The 22,069-nt window shown below is 39.1% G+C and overlaps 1 long non-coding RNA gene across 1 annotated transcript in view; it reads left to right on the forward strand.

Annotated features, from left to right (window-relative positions):
- The window catches only part of LOC130456337 (uncharacterized), a 63,475-nt gene that overhangs the window by 28,826 nt on the left and 12,580 nt on the right, over nt 1-22,069 (forward strand). Inside the window, exon 2 of the long non-coding RNA XR_008915027.1 lies at nt 1-22,069. This exon is cut by the window's right edge and continues 12,580 nt beyond it. This is a non-coding gene — a long non-coding RNA (uncharacterized LOC130456337).

The following is a 22,069-nucleotide window of genomic DNA, read 5'->3' on the forward strand; positions in this document are numbered from 1 at the left end:
TATGGCAACTTCCTGTAGTCTTGGCTGCAAATGGGTAAGTAAAATATTACTGCATTTTGTCCTACAGACTTGAGGGATAGAAATTACTTTAATTGGACCCTGATTCAAGGACCTGTTATAGGTTTATTTTCCTTTACTTAGAATTTTTACACATAAGACATTGATAGTCTATATTTCATCCAAAAGTTATTTTTTCTATTTTATTTGGATTTTTTCTAATGTTTTTGGTTTGTCTAACCAAGTGATTCATATACCTCATAACTGAGCCATGTATCCCTAAGTGATCCTTGTGTTTTTCAATCACCCTCTTCAGCGGGAATGTATTATTATTCTAAAATGCAAAGTTTAAATTCTTTTTAAGAGTAATTTTATTTTAAGAAACATGCTACCTCTCAGAATCCAGAAAGTAAACTGTTTGGAGGAGGCTTGAAGATGCTTACACAGACCAACATGTTGCACCAGAAGATCCAAAGTGAAATTTGGAATGTGGTGATTTGAATAGTGTGGGAATGAATGCATTTGTTTTTGTATGTATACTCTGATGCCAAAAGGGACTGCCCCCTAACTGGCTTTTTGTCAATGCACCTTGCAATCATTGGTTTTGTTCTCTTTTCCTCTTATTCTCAAATTATTGTAATTGCAAAGTTGGTTATGTTTACAAGATCCATTGGAGAGAGTAGTCTTCTATGGATCTCAGGGGGAAATGTATAATTGAAAATCCGTTACCCTAAAAAAGAACTAAATTTCCTGGGAGCCCACTGACATCCTGTCATTATGCAGTTCCTGTAGACAAAGGATATTGTAATGATTAAAATTTAGCGGAGATGGGGAGACTGAGGCAGTTAGAAATTAGTTTCTCTCTGCAAGAAGTATTATATTTTTTAGAGGTTTATTAAAGGTTAAAGATTAAAGAATATACAAGTAAGAAACATGTGCCTAGGCCAGAGGCCTAGACAAAATAACCTCACATCATGCAAGCGACGCTCCTGCTGCAAAACAGAAGTCCAAAAGACCCAAGAGAGCCCCCTCAAAAGCCTTTGAATCAGCTTAAATACCTTCTCGATTTCAGCCCAGGTGAGATTACAAGGCATTCTGGGGAAGTGGAGCAAAGGCTCATGGGGATTGTAGTCCTGTATTCGAGTCTATTTTTTACAATATTAAATTGGGATGTGGAGAGTACTACCTCTTTATTTCCTGTCCTGAGTTTGGTGGTGGTAAGGTGGTTGTTTGAAACTGGCTCATCAGGCACAGGTACATGTTCTTTATTTTGTATCCTATTTATTCCTTAATTTCTTTTTTTTAAACATTATTTTATTTGGTCATTTCCAAACATTATTCATTGGAAACAAAGATCATTTTCTTTTCCTCCCCACTCCCCACCTCTCCCATAGCCAACGCACCCACCTCTCCCATAGCCGATGCACCCCACCTCTCCCATAGCCGACTCGCAATTCCACTGGATATCACATGTGTTCTTGATTCGAACCCATTTCCATGTTGTTGGTATTTACATTAGAGTGTTCATTTAGAGTCTCTCTTCAGTCATATTCCCTCCACCCCTGTGGTCAAGCAGTTGCTTTTCCTCAGTGTTTTTACTCCCGCAATTTGTCCTCTGCTTGTGGATAGTGTTTTTTCTCCTAGATCCCTGCAGATTGTTCAGGGTCACTGCATTGACACTAATGGAGAAGTCCATTACGTTCAATTATACCACAGTGTATCAGTCTCTGTGTACAATGTTTTCCTGGTTCTGCTCCTTTCGCTCTGCATCACTTCCTGGAGGTTGTTCCGGTCTCCATGGAATTCCTCCACTTTATTATTCCTTTTAGCACAATAGTATTCCATCACCAACATATACCACAATTTGTTCAGCCATTCTCCAATTGAAGGGCATCCCCTCATTTTCCAATTTTTGGCCACCACAAAGAGTGCAGCTATGAATATTCTTGTACAAGTCTTTTTCCTTATTATCTCTTTGGGGTACAAACCCAGCAGTGCTATGGCTGGATCAAAGGGCAGACATTTTATTGCCTTTTGGGCAATAAATTGCCCTCCAGAATGGTTGGATCAATTCACAACTCCACTAGCAATGAAGTAGTGTCCCTACTTTGCCACACCCCCTCCAGCATTCATTACTTTCCATAGCTGTCATGTTAGCCAATCTGCTAGGTGTGAGGTGATACCTCAGTGTTGTTTTGATTTGCATCTCTCTGATTATAAGAGATGTAGAGCACTTTTTCATGTGCTTATTAATAGTTTTGATTTCTTTGGCTGAGAACTGCCTGTTCATGTCCTATGCCCATTTATCAATTGGAGAATGGCTTGATTTTTTGTACAATTGATTTAGCTCTTTGTAAATTTGAGTAATTAAACCTTTGTCAGAGGTTTTTATGAAGATTGTTTCCCAATTTGTTGCTTCCCTTCTGATTTTAGTTACATTGGTTTTGTTTGTACAAAAACTTGTTAATTTGATATATTCCAAATTATTTATTTTGCATTTTGTTTCTCTTTCTAAGTCTTGCTTGGTTTTAAAATCTTTCCCTTCCCAAAGGTCTGACATGTATACTATTCTGTGTTTGTCTAATTTACTTATAGTTTCCTTCTTTATGTTCAAGTCATTCACCCATTTTGAATTTATCTTGGTGTAGGGTGTGAGGTGTAGATCTAAACCCAATCTTTCCCACACTGTCCTCCAATTTTCCCAGCAGTTTTTATGAAATAGTGGATTTTTGTCCCAAAAGCTGGGTTCTCTGGGTTCATCATATACTGTCCTGCTGAGGTCACTTACCGCAAGTCTATTCCACTGATCCTTCTTTCTGTCTCTTAACCAGTATCAAATTGTTTTGATGACCACTGCTTTATAATATAGTTTGAGATCTGGGTCTGCAAGGCCCCCTTCCTTTGTATTTTTGTTCATTATTTCCCTGGATATCCTTGATCCTTTGTTCTTCCAAATGAACTTTGTTATGTTTTTTTCTAAATCAGTAGAAAAGTTTTTTTGGAAGTTCAATGGGTATGGCACTAAATAGATAAATGAGTTTGGGTAGGATGGTCATTTTTATTATATTGGCTCATCCTACCCATGAGCAGTTCATGTTTTTCCAATTGCACAAGTCTAGTTTTAGTTGTGTGGAGAGTGTTTTGTAGTTGTGTTCATATAGTTCTTGTGTTTGTCTCAGAAGACAAATTCCTAGGTATTTTATTTTCTCTAAGATGATTTTGAATGGGATTTCTCTTTCTCGTTTCTTGTTTGCTGCTGAGCTGTGTTGGAAATATATCGAAATGCTGATGACTTATGCGAGTTTATTTTGTATCCTTCAACTTTGCTAAAGTTGTTTATTATTTCGATTAGCTTTTTGGTTGAATCTCTAGGATTCTTTAAGTAGGCTATCATGTCATCCGCAAAGAGTGATAACTTGGTCCCCTCCTTGCCTATTTTAATACCTTCAATTTCTTTTTCTTCTCTAATTGCTACTGCTAGTGTTTCTAGTACAATGTCAAACAATAGAGGTGATAATGGTCATCCTTGTTTCACTCCTGATCTTGTTGGGTATGCATCTAGTTTATCCCCATTGCAGATGATATTAGTTGATGGTTTTAGATATATCCTGTTCATTATTTTTAGGAACAACCCTTCTATTCCTATGCTTTCTAGTGTTTTTAATAGGAATGGGTATTGTATTTTATCAAAGGCTTTTTCTGCGTCTATTGAAATAATCATGTGATTTTTGTTGGTTTGCTTGTTGATGTGGTCAATTATGTGGATGATTTTCCTAATATTGAACCAGCCTTTCATTCCTGATATAAATTCTACTTGATCATGGTGAATGACTATTCTGATCACTTGCTGGAGTGTTTTTGCTAGTATCCTATTTAAGATTTTTGCATCTATATTCATTAGGGAGATTGGTCTATAATTTTCTTTCTCTGTTTTTGGCCTGCCTGGCTTTGGAATTAGTACCATGTTTGTGTCATAAAAGGAATTTGGTAGAACTCTCTCTTTGCTTATTATGTCAAATATCTTGTATTGTGTTTTGGGTTAGCTGTTCTTTGAATGTTTGATAGAATTCACTGGTGAATCCATCAGGCCCTGGGGATTTTTTCTTAGGAAGTTCTTTGATGGCTTGTTGGATTTCTTTTTCTGATATGGGATTATTTAAGAAATCTATTTCTTCTTCTGTTAGTCTAGGCAATTTATATTTTTGTAAATATTCATCCATATCACCTAGGTTGGTATATTTATTGCCATATAGTTGGGCAAAGTACTTTTTAATGATTGCCTTAATTTCTTCTTCATTGGAGGTGAGGTCCCCTTTTTCATCTTTGATGCTGTTAATTTGCCTTTCTTCTTTCCTTTTTTAAATTAGATTGACCAGTACTTTGTCTATTTTTCTGTTTTTTCAAAGTACCAGCTTCTTGTCTTATTTATTAATTTAATAGTTCTATCACTTTTGATTTTATTAATTTCTCCCTTAATTTTTAGGATCTCTAGTTTGGTTTTCTTCTGGGGTTTTTAAATTTGTTCTTTCTCAAGTTTTTTGATTTGCATTTCTAATTCATTGATCTCTGCCCTCCCCAATTTGTTAATATATGCTCTCATGGATATGAATTTCCTCTAAGTACTGCTTTGGCTGCATCCCATGAGGTTTGAAAGGATTTCTCAGCATTGTAATTTTCCTCAATGAAATTATTAATTATTTCTATGATTTGTTCTCTAACTGATTTTGGAGTATCATATTATGTAATTTCCAATTAATTTTTGATTTGGCTCTCCATGTACCCTTACAGATCAATATTTTTATTGCTTTATGATCTGAAAAGGTTGCATTTATTATTTCTGCTTTTCTGCATTTGAGTGCCATGTTTTTGTGACTTAGGGTATGATCTATTTTTGTGAGTGTGCCATGTGGTGCTGAGAAGAAGGCCTATTCCTTTTTGTCCCTATTTATTTTTCTCCATATGTCTATTAACTCCAATTTTTCTAATATTTCATTCACTTCTTTTACCTCTTTCTTATTTATTTTTTGATTTGATTTATCAAAATTTGATAGTGGTTGGTTCAAATCTCCCACTAATATGGTTTTACTGTCCATTTCCTCTTTCAATTCTCCTAGTTTCTCCATTTGAAATTTGGGTGCTATACTGTTTGGTGCATACATGTTGATTAGTGATATTTCCTCATTATCTATATTCCCTTTTAACAGAATATATTTACCTTCCCTATCCCTTTTGATCAGGTGTATTTTTGCTTTGGCTTTGTCAGATATCATGATTGCACCTCCTGCTTTCTTTCTATCAGTTGAGGCCCAAAAGGTCTTACTCCATCCTTTAATTCTAACCTTTTGAGTATCAACCCCCCTCATATGTGTTTCTTGAAGACAATATATGGTAGGGTTTTGGGTTCTAATCCAATCTGCTATTTGTCTACCTTTTATAGGTGAGTTCATCCCATTCACATTCAAAGTTATGATTGTCACTTGTGGATTCCCTGGAATTTTTATATCTTCCCCTAGTTCTGACCTTTCTTCTTTAGCTATATCCTTTTGAACCAGTGATTTACTTTAGGTCAGTCCCCCTAGTCCCTTCCCTTGATATGTTTCCCTTTCTAGCCCCTCCCTTTCTATGCTCCCTTCCCCTCCCCGCTCACCTTTCCTCCCTTTTTATACTCCCTCTCCCCTCCCCCTCCTTAATTTTCCTTTCTTTCTTACCATGTTGGATAAGGTAGAATTCAGGATCTCATTGGATCTAGATGTTCTTCCCTCTCTGCATTGATTTCACTGAGAGTAAGGTTTAAGTAATACTACTTCACGCTCTCTTCCTCTCCTTCTCATATGAGAGTTCTTCCCCTCCCCTTCCTATGTGTATCTTTGTATGGGAAAGATTATTCTATTTAGTCCCCCCCCCATTTCTTGAAGTAAATCTTAGTATTATCGACGCTTCCCCCCTTCCTTTTTCTTACTTTGACCCCCTTTCACCAAATCTTCTTGATGCCCCAATCTTTTCCTATGCATGATTTTTCTAACTACTCTTATGATGCATACAATTTTTGAGAGTTACACAATGCATTTCCCTCACATATTAATATATATAATTTGCTGTAAATGTAGTTCTTATAGAAGAGAGTTTGGCTTAAAGAAAAAGATAAGATTTTTCTCCTTTTCCCTTTCTTTCATATTTACCTTTTCATGTTTCTCTTGCTTTTTGTGATTGGATATCAAATTTTCCACTAAGTTCTTGTCTTTTCTTAGCAAATGCTTTTAAATCTTCTATTTTGTTGAATGCCCATACTTTCCCCTAGAAGTATATAGTCAGTTTTGCTGGGTAGTTTATTCTTGGTTGGAGACCCAGCTCTCTTGCTTTCTAAATGTCATGTTCCATGCTTTGCGTTCTCTTAGTGTGTTAGTCGCTAAGTCATGTGTGATCCTTATGGGAGCCCCCCTGTATCTGAAGCTCCTCTTCTTGGCTTCTTGTAGGATTTTCTCCTTTTCTTGGAAGCTCTTGAATTTGGCAATTACATTCCTGGGGGTTGCCTTTTGGGGATTTAGTATAGAGGGTATTCTACGAACCCTTTCTATTTCTACTTTGCCCCCTTGCTCCAGAACATGAGGGCAATTTCCTTCTAAAATCTCCTGTAGTATAGCATCAAAGTTTTTGTTTATCTCTGGTTTTTTGGGCACACCAATAATTCTCACGTTATCTCTTCTTCCTCTGTTTTCCTGGTCTGTGACCTTTTCAGTGAGATATTTTATGTTTTCTTCTAATTCATTAATTTTTTGGCTTTGCTTTATTAATTCTTGCTGTTTTGCAAGCTCACTGTCTTCCAGTTGCTTAATTCTGGTAGTTAGGGACTGGTTTTGCTTTTCAGCTTTGTCTGCCCTTCTATTAGATGCTTCCAGCTCTTTCTCCAATTGTGAAGTCTTGTCTATCAGACTGCTGACCTCTTTCTCCCATTTTTCTTTCCGGAAGGTTTCCATGTTTTGGATAAGCTCCAATTTGAGTTCTTCTAGAGCTTTTGGATAGTTTCCATTTTGGGAGGCATGTTTTGGTTTTGTTTGGATTTCATCCTCTTTCTCTTTTTTTCTTGGGTACTCCCGCCATAAAAGTTTTTAATAGTCACTTTTCCCCCTTTCTTCTTAGAGGCTTGATTTTTGGGCTGTGTGAGCCATTCCTTTGGTGGTTTTATTCCCCTTTCCTTTTTGGTCTGGGGTCTGGGTGATATGGGCGGGTTTTCTGTGAATTTAGGTTGCCTCAGACTAGTTCTTCCCAGCCTCTGAGGTTTCTTAGAGAGCAGGCCCCTGTGCTCAGTGCAACCACCCCTGTGTTCAGCAGGGCTGCCCCTGTGCTCAGCACAGGATTCTCCCATGAAACTGCCCTGAGAGGTCGTTTCCTAGCAGTCTTTAGATCCCAAGGACTTGGTGTGCCCCCCCCCTCCCCCAGACAGAGACGTTCCTCACTCACTCACTGTCCCAGTGAGTGCTCTGATACCTTACTCTGGTTTGGTGGGGGAGGTGGAGGGGAAGGGAGGCTCAGTTCACATTTTTGTGCAAGCTTTTCCTCCTTCTTATAGTGTGGAAATGTTCAAACCCCACTTACCTTCGTTTCTGTGGGGTACTGGAGAGTCCCTCCATTCTTCCAAAGGTGATTTTTATGCTCTTTTGAGGTAGTCTATTTTGTTCGGTGCCGGGGAGAGGAAGCGATTCGCATCTAGATTGCAGCCATGCTTACCTGGAAGTATATTCCTTGATTTCTAATGATCAATAATAAATTTCCTAAAATATATTTTTACTATTTGAGATTAATTTTAATTTTTACAGGAATATGATTGATTAGCTTTACAATGACTACAAAGAAATGAGAAGTCTAAGACAAGATTATCAGGGAGAGACTTATGCTTCATAATGGATACAAAAGGGAAAGGTTCAGCCAAAGGCTGGGCTACCGGGGAGAGCACTCTGATACAATGGGAGAAACTACTAGGACAAAAGTTTACTTAACATTTAATTAAGTTTATTAGTCCCACCCAAATTGGGATCATGAAATACTTTAAGGTCTATTGTTCAGTTTGATATAGGTTAAGTCTGGGGTTCCCCCAACCCCTCTTGGGTTTGCAGGGGATAGGGGAAAACCCGGGGTCTCCATATTTGAAGTTGACAGTATACAAATAAATACAAGCAAAAAAGATAATCTCTGCTCTCAAGGAACTTGCATTTTTAATGGGAGAGAAAACACAAGGAGTTGTAAAAGTTGGGAAGAGAGACAGAGAGAGACAGAGACAGAGACAGAGAGACAGAGACACACACCCAAACACACACACACACACACACACACACACACACCCAAACACACACACACACACAGAGAGAGAGAGAGAGAGAGAGAGAGAGAGAGAGAGAGAGAGAGAGAGAGAGAGAGAGAGAGAGAGGAAAGCATGATGGCAAAGACTACAGAATGAAAGATAGCTGGTCCAATACTCTTCTTCAAAACCAGAGTTCCTGGAATAACTCACTAATAGGGAAAAAGGAGTCACAGGGGCAGAGAGAGGAGGCAGGTGAGCCATGGTGGATTTGTTGACTGGAATGCTTAGGAAAATCCTCTTTTCGAGCTTTTCACTAAGTTTTATCTGAATTATTTTTTGTGTTTTATTTTGCAATCTTTCTTCTCAAGTTAAGGGAGTTAAGGTTGAGAGAAGAAGATGAAAGAGGGATATTTATCTGCTCCATGCTATTGGTTATTTGGGCCATTGTTGATAGTCAGGTATGAGGAAAGGAAATTAGACCAGTTCACTCTTTGGTTGAATTAAGAACAAAGGTTGATGTTTTATCTGTCAAAAAACTACTTAAGATAAAGGGGACTTGCACTCTGAGGGGACACCAGAGGACTCCTGGCTCCTAAAAGATGCCAGCTTCTTGTCTCACAGGACACCTGGCTTCTGGAAGACCTGTCCCTGATCTGGACTGAGGTCAAAGCCTGCCAAATGAGGGTCTCAGAAAAGTGATACCACAAGAAGCATAAAATTGGACTGGGGAAGGGATGTAGCTCTCTTTTGCTGCAGAATCAAGGTGAGAAGAGGTTGCTAGGTGAGCACTGACCCACTCATAGTGTGACTCTGGGAGTGCCTGAGGTATGGCAGCTGGGGAATGCCAGAATGGCTGAGGACCTCTGGCTAGGGGAGGCTTGTGACAGGAAAAGTCAGCCACATGTGACTGGTGCCTTTTCTTTCTCAGATCTGCTTTTAAAATTATTTAATAGATATATATAAATTAAAATACAGTCTCCAGAGAATTTTAATCTTAACACATGTAAATGTAAAAAGATTAGAAAATGATGAAGAATTTGGGTTATAAAGGACTTTAAAAGCCTAATGACTTTATCCCATTATCCTTAGGGAAAAAGAAGACATTGGAATGAACAGGATGATTTCAGAAAAAGTTGGAAAGACCTACATGAAATGATACAGAGGGAAATAAGCATAACTAGGACAACATTGTCCACAGTAACTGCAATATTGTGGAATGATCAAATGTGATAGAGTTAGCTACTATCAGCAATACAATGATTCAGAACAAGTCCGAGGAACTTATGAAAAAGAATGTTATCTATCTCTAGAGAAAGAAGTATGGGAGTAGGGATGGAGGTGAAAGCATACATTTCACTCGCTTATTTGGGGTTCTGTTTGGGGGTTTTGATTTTATAAGATTAGTCACTTATACAAATGAATAATAGGGGAATCTGCTTTGCCCGATAATACATGTGTCAGTTCTATTTTTGGAACTCCCAAGTTTGCCCTTTCTCTTAGGAAATTGCCTGAAGGGAAGTTACAAACTGACCTTGTGTCAGACTGAACAATGAACCTTATAGTATGTAATGATCTCAGTTTAGGTAGAATTGTTAGGTCCGAGTGGAAGACCACCCCAAGGAGCACAAGGAGACAATACAATTCAGGCAAGGGGAAGTCTTTATTACTAGCGTCGTTAGGGGAGCCCAATCAAGGGGTTCCCAAGAGTCAGAGTGGAGTTTATATTGGTTAAAGCAGTCATAGTTGAGTTACTAGATGGGGGACACCTGGAACATTCTGTTAATGATGTTGGCTAGTTTAGCATAATAGGTGGGTGATGTGACTGGCATATCAGGGGGGCAATTGGTCAGACATGAAAGGTAGGTTATTGTTGGCATACTCAGGGGCCCTGTAGCTTCTGGGGCTTTGCACAGAACACTCTGTTGTGGGACATTCTGTTGTCCCATGCAGAGTGAGGGTCGGTTGATTTTTACTGCATAACAGAATTAGGAGATATAATTGAATCATAAGTACCCTTTTCTCTTAGAAGTTTCTCCCATTGTATCTTGGGCTACTCCCTGGTGTCCCAGCCTCTGGCAACAGCCTCATTCCCAAGCCTGCCTATAATTAGTCAGTGGATGTTTTCTGTCCTTAATTCCCCCAAAGGTATAGAAGACCCCAAGTTCTATTGCTCCCAGGAAAATCATCTTTGGCTGTGTGTTTTCCCTGAGCATTGTTCCCAGAGTCCCAGAACTTTGGCTCTGTGTGGTATTAAACTCTTGACTCACTCTGTGTGGCAGTCAAATCTTGAGTACTATCCCTTATTCTGATTAAAGACTTTGTCTTCATACTCTTTTAGTGGTTCTGTGTTTTTTTCCCAAAGTTGACACGTGTATACCCCAGTTTCAATTGCTTGCTAGTTCTGGGATGGGGAAGGGGAGAAGGGAAGAAGACAAATTAGATCATATAACTTTGAAAAACTTATGTGGAAATTTGTAATTACATATAATTGGTAAAAAAAAATTTTTTTAAAGGAACCATTCGGGTTTATTGATCAGAGAGGGGTGTCATAGACTTGAGTTTTTGAAAAACTGCTTTGGCAGCTCAGTGTAGGATGGATTTGAAGGGGGAGAGAATAGAGTCAGTGAGACCAATTTAGCCACTATTACAATCATCCAGGTGAGGGGTCTAGACTAGGGTGGTGGTTATGTGAGCAGAGAGAAAAAGGTATGGAGAAGGGTTGTTGAATATTTTTGGTGGTGATGGTGACGGTAGTGGTTTCTATATAGTTGGATCCTGGGGTTTCTGTGGGGACTCCACTGTCAAGTGACGAATGATTGAAAGTGAGGGTCAGGCCTGGGGTATGTTCCTGCTGTTACAGCTGAGGTGAGAGTATCAGTTTACAAGGAGGCCAGCTCTGAGTAAGAGATAGAGATAGAGATAGAGACAGAGAGATAGAAAGAAAGGAAAAGTAGGCGCCTTCATGACTGAAGGTAAGAGGGCCTGAGTAGAAAGACACAGCACTATAATTGAGGGTTATGACTTCCATTTATTCAGAGTTTAGTCTTACATTTTATAGTTTATTCAAGCAATTGAAGAGTGACAGTTGATTTGTTTAGAGTAACTTGGGGGTTTACAGGAAACAGGGGAAGGGAAGTCTGGGTTATTTGGTCATGACATTACAAAGGCTTCTCTGGTCATCCAAATAAGGAATGGCTCAAGGATTATTATGGCCAACTAGGCAAGAGGCTTTTAGGAATTCTTCTTATCTGAATTTTAGCCAGTCAGAAACTTGTAGCTCTGAATTGAGATTGACCCAGCCAGAAATCCCAGGCAGACTTACAAGGATGTCATTATGGCCACTTTCCTCAGTGGGTCTAAATTGTCCTAGGTTCCTCCATACTCCACAAGGATAGGTTGCCAAAAGGTTTGAAAATAGGGGATGACTTAGTGTTGGCCACATACTGAATAGAAGGGTACAAGAGTGTGGCAGGGATTGGGGTAAAGTAAGGTGGAATAGAGATGAAACATCACTACAGTAATCAGCTGAGGATTAGAGAAAGGGTCTAGTTTTTGTTTTCCTGGTCAGTTCAGAGACCAGTCAAATTTAAAGGTTAGATCTCCCATCTCTTCCTGGTAGATATTATTAAATTTATCATTCTGCTCTGGTGAGAAGTGTTCCTTCCAGTTTCCTGTGACACCTAAAGGGAGAAAAGGACACTGAGTGAAATGCTGGGAGAAATAAGGATCCCTCCCCTTCCTGGTGAAGCCCTGCAGGAATGCTTTAGGAAGGTCCTTACCTTTCCTAAAAAACTTCCCCTTGCTGTGGTCAAACAAGTCTATAGAAGAAGAATAGTTGAGGGAGTCATTTTGACTCATGGAGGAAAAACTGCTGTAATGTAGGATGTTCTCCATATCATCTGGTTCCAGCTTCTGTCCCAGGAAGTTAGCCAGGTTCTGGATAACTTGGTGAGGTTTCTTAGAAATGGGGAGCAGGAATTAGGCTGAGGTATCACAGGACCCCAGCCTCCCTTCCTCCCCAGTAGAGGCATCTCTAGGATCCCTGCTGCTTCTGTAATGAAATCAGACTGGGGAATCCTGGAGGTATGGTTAGAAACCAGGAACCAAGGCTGGAGACTGGGGAGCAGGTGCTCATGACCTATTTTAATTGGTGAGCATGTGCTTATGAGTATATGTATGCATGTGTATAATGCAGGTTTGTCAGTGTGTGTGATTCATTCTGTGTATTTTTGAATTATATGGGCCCTTGTGTCTCTGTGACCATAGGTATGCATTTCTGATTATCTGGGTGTGTATGCTTATATATGTGTGTCTGTGAATATGTGTGTGTTTATGTGTGCTTAGGAATGTGTTTGTGAGTATATGACATGTGCATAATGTATACCTCAAACATCCAAAGGAAGGAATGGCCCTTTCACAAAAGAATAAACTGCTGTTTCATACTTTGTCCTCTGAGCTCTGTCTTTGTGAACTCATTGCGTTGGTGGGATCCAGTGTCCATGACCCCATCTCTCTCAGATGGGGGGCCAGTCCAGGATTGTGAAATGGTGAGGGGCCTCAGTTACTTGTTTTTGGGCACGGCTTAAGGAATGCGTCACCCAGATGGGTTCTGATCAAGGACACATGTGGAATTGTGAGTCGGCTATGGGAGGGGTGCGGGGAGGGAAGGGAGGAAGAGAAAATGATTTTTGTAACCAAGGAATAATGTTTGAAATTGACCAAATGAAAATAATGTTAAATTAAGAAAAAAAGAAAGTAAGTAATGCAGTAAAGTAAGTAAAGTTTTACAGCTGTTGACCAGGAAGGGGGGACTGGGTGATTCTCACTTGCTTTCATGCCTGAAGGGAGTTTCAGCAGTAGCAGTACTAAGGTAGTGATGATTGGGGAATTCGGATTCTGCTACAAAAGGAATTTGTGAATATAGATGGAGGGTGAGGAGTCCTTCTCTGGACGTGAGTGTATAAGATGTGTCACAGGTGCCAGGAGAGGGGCCCCTGCCAGAAAGAGAGTGAAGCAAGTGTTGTGGTGTTGTGTGCTTGTGCAAGAGATACAGAGGAATGGGACAGATTATAGGACTGAAAACTGTGACTAGATCATGGAATCTCTTAGATGGAACTGGTGAGAAGTTGCAAAGATGAGACAGACATCTTGATTTTCTGGCAGGGTTGAGACACCTTGTTTTCAAGCCAGGTTGAATATATCTGAGGGAGGATACATGACTCTTTTTCTGGGTTGCAAGACATGTCAGGTCTGAGAGTGAGCAAGCCAGGTTGACCAGTTTTCAGAATATTTTGCATCGATAAATCCAAAGAAAAAGTACAAAAACTGGAGAATATTCTGCCAGAAGGAATTTGAAAGAGTCATAAAAATCTTAATTCTAAGACAAACATTGAATGTCAGAATGGGGCAAAGACATTCTGTTGTGGGGTGCAGAGGTGAATCCCTGGGGTTCTGGAAGGATACCTTATGCAAGAATGCAAGATTCTGAAACTTAGCTTAAAAATGAAAAGAGAAATTTACCAATTTAGAAAGTAATGTTGAGTATGGCCAGGAGGATAGTACAGGTGGAAAAGCAAGATGGAAGGCTGCTCCCAGAATCTATTAATTCTGGGGATTATATACTCTTTACAACAGTGAGGACTGTAAACCTTAAAATTCCTTAGACTTATAAATGTTGGAAATTTCACCATTGGGATATTTCATACTTGGAAAATTTCTTACTGATAGTCTATTGGAATGGGAACCCCATTGGCATGGGAGGTTCCTTCTCTTCCCTTCTTAAGATTACTTTAGGACAGAAACCTTTTGCTGAACAATGGAAAGGACTTTGACCTATGCTTAAGCATAGAACAGGAATTTCTTTGAATCATGATTGATTTTAGAATTGATACAATGGAGATACTTGGAATAAATCTCCACCCTATTCAGTCCTAACAGGATTGAGTAAGGGCTGCAGCCTAGATCAAAGATTTAATCATTTGAAAATATGACCTTCAACAGACATGTGCAAAAGCCAGAAACCTCTGGGTGGTCCTGGGTTAAGCTAGAGCCTCCATTGGCACAGGGAAATTGATGAACAGTGATTGGTAGATGGGAGAACTGAGAGGAGGAACTTGGATGGTTTCCTTAAAGATAGGAGGAGTCGGAGACTTGAGGAGGGTTGAGGAGTTTGGTCGGGGTGATTGCGGTGGACTCGGAGAAGCTTGCGCTGAAGGAAGCTGAAGGTGGGGGCCTCTGAGACTGTTTCTCCATTTTGGTCACGTGAGTGATAGGGACTGATCTCTTTTCTTTGCCCCAGCTATCTAAGGGCTTGGGCCTTTTGGCCCAGCCTAAACAGAAGGGGTATTTAAGCCCTATTCCCTTCTCTCCCTTTTTCTCTCTCTCTATCTCTAATTCCTTTCTTGCTCCTATTGTAATTAAACTCCAAAAAAGGCTGACGGCTGACTTGAGTTTTTCATTTAGGAATTACATAGCTGAATTCCTTGGCGACCTTAAATTAATATATATCAGTCTTTTAAAGTGATTCCCTTGTCACAGGACATGATGCTGTGTCATGTGTAGACACGACTCGACTCTAGAGTGGTAACTACTCTGGCATTTGATGGTGGTGGGGGGAGGGCTGGTCATCTGACTGGGGTCTGCCTGGAAACATAGGGAATGACCCTCATAAAAGATTCTTTAGTTTTAGGGACAGACAGATGTCTAAGATACGGCCCAATAGTATTGAGATGTAGTCTGGAGGGGCATCTCTCTGTCCATCTTAAATCTAGAGGAGGATCAAAGAGGGTAATCCCCTCAGGGTTTCTATAGGGGTTATTATATGTTTTGGGTGAGGATGTAAGGGAGCAAAGGAATTTCCCTGATAATAGTTTGCCTGAGTTTCTGGGTATGCAATGGCTATGCCAATTCCACAAGCATCCAAAGCAGGTAGTGTCCAGTTCTTGAAAGAATAAACTGCTTTCTCATACTTTGTCCTCTCAACTCAGTGTTGGTGAACTAATTGCAGTGGTGGGGGTGGGACTGGGGGCAAGGAGAGATCCATCATTCATGACTTCATCCCACTCAGGAGTATATATATGTATTTGTATGACAACATGTGTATGTGATTATGGGTGTGTACTTGTGAGTGCATGATCTTGTTACATTATTCTCTAGCATCCATCATTCCAATACCAATTCCTTGATTTCCTGTGAAATCTGAGCATCTGGGAAGATCCCAGGGGAGCTGGTCATCCAGCATGGAAGCTCCCCAGTTGGAAGAAAACAGATGACCAAAGCCTGGGACCCTGGCCACTTCTCAGTCAACAGGGGCATCTCCACGATTAGCTGGGGCCATGGAGGAGAAGACCCTTGAAAATACTACCTGAAGGGGTGATGGGATCCAGACCTGATGACTGAGCACAGGGAAATGTAGTGGAGAAAAGTTTGTCTACCTGGGACAGGTCTTCGTAGGTGATCAGAAAGGAATTCAGTTCATGCCACACACCTAGCCAACTCTTAGTGTGGTTAAACCAGGAACCAAAAAACACTAGAGAGAGAGAAGGCAGAGAGAGGGACAAGGGCATGCTCCCCAGCCAGGGCCCAAGGCATTGCAGTTCTGACTATGGCAGCTGCTCAGCCCCCTATCTATCCCATGGCCAGGGTGGGGCTCTCCCAGAGGGCATCTGTCTTGGGCCCAGAGGAAGAACATATACTATTTGTTCTTTCTGTAATCAGTAGCAGTGACCTCACTTCTTAGAAAACTTCCTAGTGGCTTGGCACTCTGAAAATTTGACTGAGTTGTTGAGATGAGACAGAGCAAGTTGGGCAGAAAAGAACCTTGGCTGACATCAGGAGGACCCAAGCAGAATCTATGGTGTATCACTTGCCAACTGTGTGACCAGGAGAAAGTCATTTAAATTTTGGGCCTCAAATTTCTTCATTTGTCAAATGAAGAGAAAGGAGGAGAATAAGCATTTATAAAGGCCTGCTATGTATCAAATACTGTTACATGCTTTACAAAAATCATATCATTGGATCCTTCCAAGACCCTACAAGGTAAGTCCTTTTATTAGCTTCATTTTACATTTGAGGAAACTGAGGCAAACAGAAGCTAAATGACTTATCCAAGGTCATAAGCCACTGAATATCTCAGGCAGAACTTAGATTCAAATATTCCAAATTCCCACCCCAACCTTTTCTTAAATGTCCTGTTTAGATAACTTCTAGCTCTAAATTGATTATCTATGATCTCTACACAGGACAATGGACAGGGCCAGTTTCCTTATCCCCTTTTTTGACTTTATCTGTGGTTTTCCTCACATTCCATGGCAAGCCAGAGTCTTCTCTCATTTGACTGACCCACTAATGGTTATTTTAGACCAGAGGTCTCCCACATGGCCCACAACATCCTCAGTGTATACTGAACCCGATTAAAATGTATTGGAAAATATTTAGCAAAATAAATAAAAATATAATAAAATATAAAATTGCATTTAAAAACCAAGTTCAGTATGCAGCCCAGAGGGATCTGTATATGTGGTTTAGTGGCCCCTATTTCTATTTGAATTTGACACTATTGTCTTAGATGTAAGTCTGCCATATTGCTCTCCTTCAAATAAGGCAAACAAGGAAGGGTAGAACTTGGAGAAGCTCATAATCCCCTCTAGTCATTCTACTGATCCTGCCCCATCAATGCTACTAGTGTCATGGGAAGGAGCAGGAAACTCTTGACAACTCTTTCCCCTACTCAGGGTCTGGAACATCTCTCCTCACTAAGGTTAGCCTTGCCACTGATGTAATTACAGAACAGAATAAGGAATGTATTCTAAGTCCAGATTCTGCTTGAAGTCTTCCAGGGATGGGATATTTGCTTCCTCTGGGAGGGTGAAGTCCTCAATTCCAGATTGAGCCCATTCCAACTTTGAACAACTCTGATTCACCAGATTAACCATATATTGGAAATATTTATTTCCGTGATCATATGTACCAATGGGTATCATATTTCTTGTCTTCTCAATGGGTGAGGGAGGGGTTAGAGAATTTGGAATTGAAAATTAAAGAGAATAATGAGACATAAGAAATGGGACCTCAAAGTCTAGCCATGTTTTCCTCTCTATCAGCTTTGTCCCCACCACCCTAGATCCCCAGGTATAATAACCTTTGCCTTCAATGAACTGATGAAAGAAGTCATCAAAGGAATTGAAATCTGGCAGAAACTTCGAGAACTTGTGGAAATGGTAAGAGGATACCAGAACATCTTTTGCGTTTCGTACCAAAAACACTACCTAAGGACAAACAAAATGAAGAAAGGATAGTAACAATCCTGAGATTTGGGGTAAACTTCTAGAAATTGTTGCCTAACCAATTTCCTTAGGGAATTTTCTTTATCTCCACTTACCTTCCCCCATATCTGTCTCTTTTCCTAGGTTCATACACAATACTAAAACTCAAGATTATTTAAACTGAGATTATCTATTTATAGATTCCTATATTGATTATCTATATGCTCAAAGGATAAGGAAAGGCTAGATGAGACCATAGAAATCAGATAATACAACATCCTTATTTTCTGGAAACTGAATTCTGCAGAAGGAAGTGATAGAATCATAACTAGGACAGGTCAAATGATGCTTTTTCCAAAGGCACGGAACTTTAGACAATGCTGACAGAACTAGTATTACTTTTGGCCTGCAGAAACAATTGAGCCTAACACTTTAGTAAGAACAATTCTTTATAAATAAAAAGCTATTCAAGCCTTAGAATTATCTCTGTGCCTCCAACTCCTTTTAAAAAAATTAAATTGAATTTTTAATAGTTGTTTTCTGACATTTTGTAATCCATGTTTTCTCCCTTCTTCCTTCTCCTCCTCTACATAGTATGGCAGGCAATATAATATAGATTGTACATGCATTTGTTATCATACAACACACATTTTCTGATTGATAATGTTGTGAAATAAGAGAGATCACTTATATTAGAGAAAAAAACAAGTGGAGGAAATAAAGCAAAGAATAGTATGCTTCAATCTGCATTCACACTCAGTTTCTCATATTGTGGTGGAAAGTCTTTTTCATCATGACTCTCTTGGAGTTGTCCAACATCCTTCCACTGCTGATAATAGTTTAATCATTCACAGTTGATTATTATACATTGTTGCTATTGCAGTGTACAATATGCTCCTAGTTCTGCTCATTTCACTCTGCATCATTTCTTATAAATCTTTCTAGGTGTTTGTTTTTTCTTGAGATCATCCCATTCACCATTTTTCATGGGATGATACTATTCTATTACAAGCACATACCACAACTTGTTCAGTAATTCCCCAAACTGATGGATAACCCTTCATTTTTCAGTTCTTTGCCATTACAAAAAGAACTCCCATAATATTTTTGTACAAGTAAATCCTTTCCCCTTATCTTTGATCTCTTTGGGATATAGACCTAGTAGTGGTACTGTTGGGTCAAAGGGTATGCACAGTTTTATGGCCCTTTGGGCATGGCTCCAAATTGCTCTCCAGAATGCTAGTGTTCACTAATAGTGCATTAGTGTCTCAATTTTCCTACATTCCCTCCAATATTTCTCATTTTCCTTTTTTATCATATTAGCCAGTCTGATAAGTGTGAGGTGGTATCTCAGAGCTGTTTTAATTTTTATTACTCTAATGAATTGTGGTTTGGAGCATTTTATCACATGACGAAAGACAGTTTTAATTTCTTCATCTGAGAATAGCCTATTCATATCCTTTGATTATTTATCAACTAGGAAATGCATTGTGTACTTATAAATTTGACTCAGTTCCCTAACTTTTGAGAAAAGAGACCTTTTTCAGAGACACTTGCTATAAAACTTTTCCTCCAGTTTTTGTTTCCTTTTTCATCTTGATTACATTGGTTTTGTTTGTGAAAACCTGTAATTTAATGTAACCAAAGTGATACATTTTACATTTTGTAATGTTCTTTATGTCATGTTTGATCATAAATTCTTCCCTTATCCATAGATGTGAGAGCTAAACTCTTATGCTCCTCGAATTTCTTAATATCACCCTTTATTTCTAAATCATGTATCCATTTTAACTTTACTTTGTTGTATAGTGGGAGATCTTGTTCTCTGCCTAATTTCTGAGAAACTTTCACATTCTGCAAGGTTTCCCAGGAGTTTTTGATGAATAATGAATTTTTCCAAAATCTTGGATCTTTAGGTTTGTCAAACACTTGGTTACTATGGTTATTAACTACTATAGGTTGAGTACCTTATCTATTCCATCGATCTACTTGTCTATTTCTTAGCTAGTACCAGGTGGTTTTGGTGTTGCTATTAAATAATACAGTTTGAGATATGGTACAGTGAAGACACTTTCCTTCACATTTTTTTCATTCATTCCCTTTATATTGTTGGTCTTTTGTACTTTCCAAATGAATCTAATTTTTTTCTAGAGTTCTGAAATAACTTTTGTTTAGTTTGTTATGGTACTGAACAGGTAAATTAATCCAGGTAGAATTGCCCTTTGGGTGTGTCTTTTCATCAAACTTTTTAATTTCCCCCCAATCCTCACCATTTCCTTAGTCTTGCTTGTACTGATTATGTCATCCACCTTGGGCTCCTTCCCACTAATCTGAAAAACCTCCTTATGCTGCTTCTGCTGTAACTCTTTCAATTCTGTTGGCAGGTCATCACTGGAGAGACTGTCTATTGCCTTTTTTGTATCCCCAGGGCTTATTACAGTGCTTTGCACATAATAGGTGCTTAATGAATATTTGCTGATTGATTGAGGTGAGTTTGAAGAAAGCCAGGAAAACTAGGAGGTGGAGTATTCCAGGCCTGTATGATGGCCAATGAAAAGGAAGATATTCATGAAGAGTCATTTAACCCCATTTGCATAGCTCTTACAGCTCATCTGCCTAGGCACCAATACTTTGTATTGATGCTGAGATGGAAGGTAAAGGTTTAGAAAAATATGTGGCTGAGATCTTAAGCCTACACATGGTGTTCTTCTGTTTTGAAAATGTTTTGCTATTACTGACTCTTGAAGGCAGGAGAGATGATATACACCAAGGCGTAAAAGACAGACTAGGAAGTTGGGTTCTGATGCTTCTTTCTGTTAATTTTAAAATTACTCCACCCTACTCAGACAGTACTTTAGGGGAAGATAAAGTTGTAAACTCCTGATTGAACAATGAAGGTACTTAACTCATACCTTATAGTGAAGCTAGAACTTTAAGCTAAGTCTATTTTTAGATCTAATACAAAAAGGTGTTAAGTAACTATAAAGGTTAAATTAATCACAAAAAAAGTCAAGTAACTAAAAAAAGGTGAACTTAATAAAGAAGTGAGAAGTAGTTCAAAAGAGATAATCTAGCCAGAGAAGGTGAGAACTAAAGAGTGGACAGTCCTGGAGAAAATCTAGTCAGAGAAGGTGAGAACTAAATAGTGGGCAGTCCTGGAGAAAAGCATCTGCTGTGATTGGTCGACATGAAAATTTAGGGGAGGTGACACAAGAAAAAAGATCTTTAAAAGGAGGTCTAGATGAGCAGCAAGACGTGAGTTCAGGACTGGAACTCAGCCTGGAGGATCTCCCTCAGACAGCTTCCTTGAAACAGTCTCATGGTGAGTGATAAGACTGACTCCCTTTCCCTTGGGCTCAGGGAGGCCAGTTTGGCCAAGGCCTTTAACTTACTGCCTGGCTCAGCTTGAGTTGGAGCAGTTTAAATTAACTCTTTCCTTTCCCTCTCTCTTCTCCTTAATTCCTTCTCTCTCTATTAATTAAAATCACCATAATTTCCAGCTGACTTGGGCATTTTATTATTTGGGATTTTCCCTGGTGACCAAATTAATAGATTTTAAGTTACAGCCTTAAAATTATCCTTACATTTCTTGGCAAAGAGAATGTTATATTTATGGAAGGTATACCACTAGTCATTCACTCCTTTCTTCTGACTGCTTGTTTTAGTACTAAAAATCACCGTGTGCCTTTCTTCAGGCTACCAAAGAATCAATTTTACAGCTAGATAGAGATCACAGAGGCCATCCAATACCAACCTCTTCATTTTACAGATGGTGAAACAGAGGGATAGAAAAATTTAAGTGACTTACCCAAGGTACAGAGCACACATCAGCAATAGGATTTGAATCTGAAGTAGTTTGAATGAGGGAAGTAGGTTAGATAATAAAATTGGAGTAGATAAAGCAGATCAATCCCTTCCTGCATTTTTAGGAAATAAACCCAGTCCCACCAGGAGGTCAAGCAGATTATGCAGGGGTCAGACTAGAATCTAATTAGCCTAAGGATGAGAATTGGGAATGTCAAGAAACAAAGGGAATTTAGGAATATCAAAGAGGTCAGAATGGAATGCAAGATAATTTATAGCTAATTAGGGATAAGTGAATTAAGTACATGTGAAAGTAAATAACCCCTGAATAACCTGAGGATTGTTCACTCATCACTGACCATTTATTTCTACCTGTGTTTGTGATAAGGTTTGTTTGATTGTCAAATATTAACCTCTGTTTGAAAGGAAATAACTTTGCATCTTATAACCTATATAAACTATCCTATAATGCCAGTCTGATGCAGCTTCCACTAGGGAAGTCTGTCCTAGCTGGTAGATTCTTTATTCTTTATCAATCAACAAATAATGGTTCCAATAATTGAATTTTGGGGTGTCTGGACACATTTTATGAAGTGCCCCACTTCAAATCTATGTCTTCCTGATACTAAGTCCAAGGCTCCATTCATTCTACCATACTGTTTCCTGTCAAGTATCTTGTTACATTCCACTTACATGTTGGTTTCCTCCA

This window comes from Monodelphis domestica, chromosome 1 (genome assembly GCF_027887165.1).
Source record: "Monodelphis domestica isolate mMonDom1 chromosome 1, mMonDom1.pri, whole genome shotgun sequence".
Lineage (NCBI taxonomy): Eukaryota > Metazoa > Chordata > Mammalia > Didelphimorphia > Didelphidae > Monodelphis > Monodelphis domestica.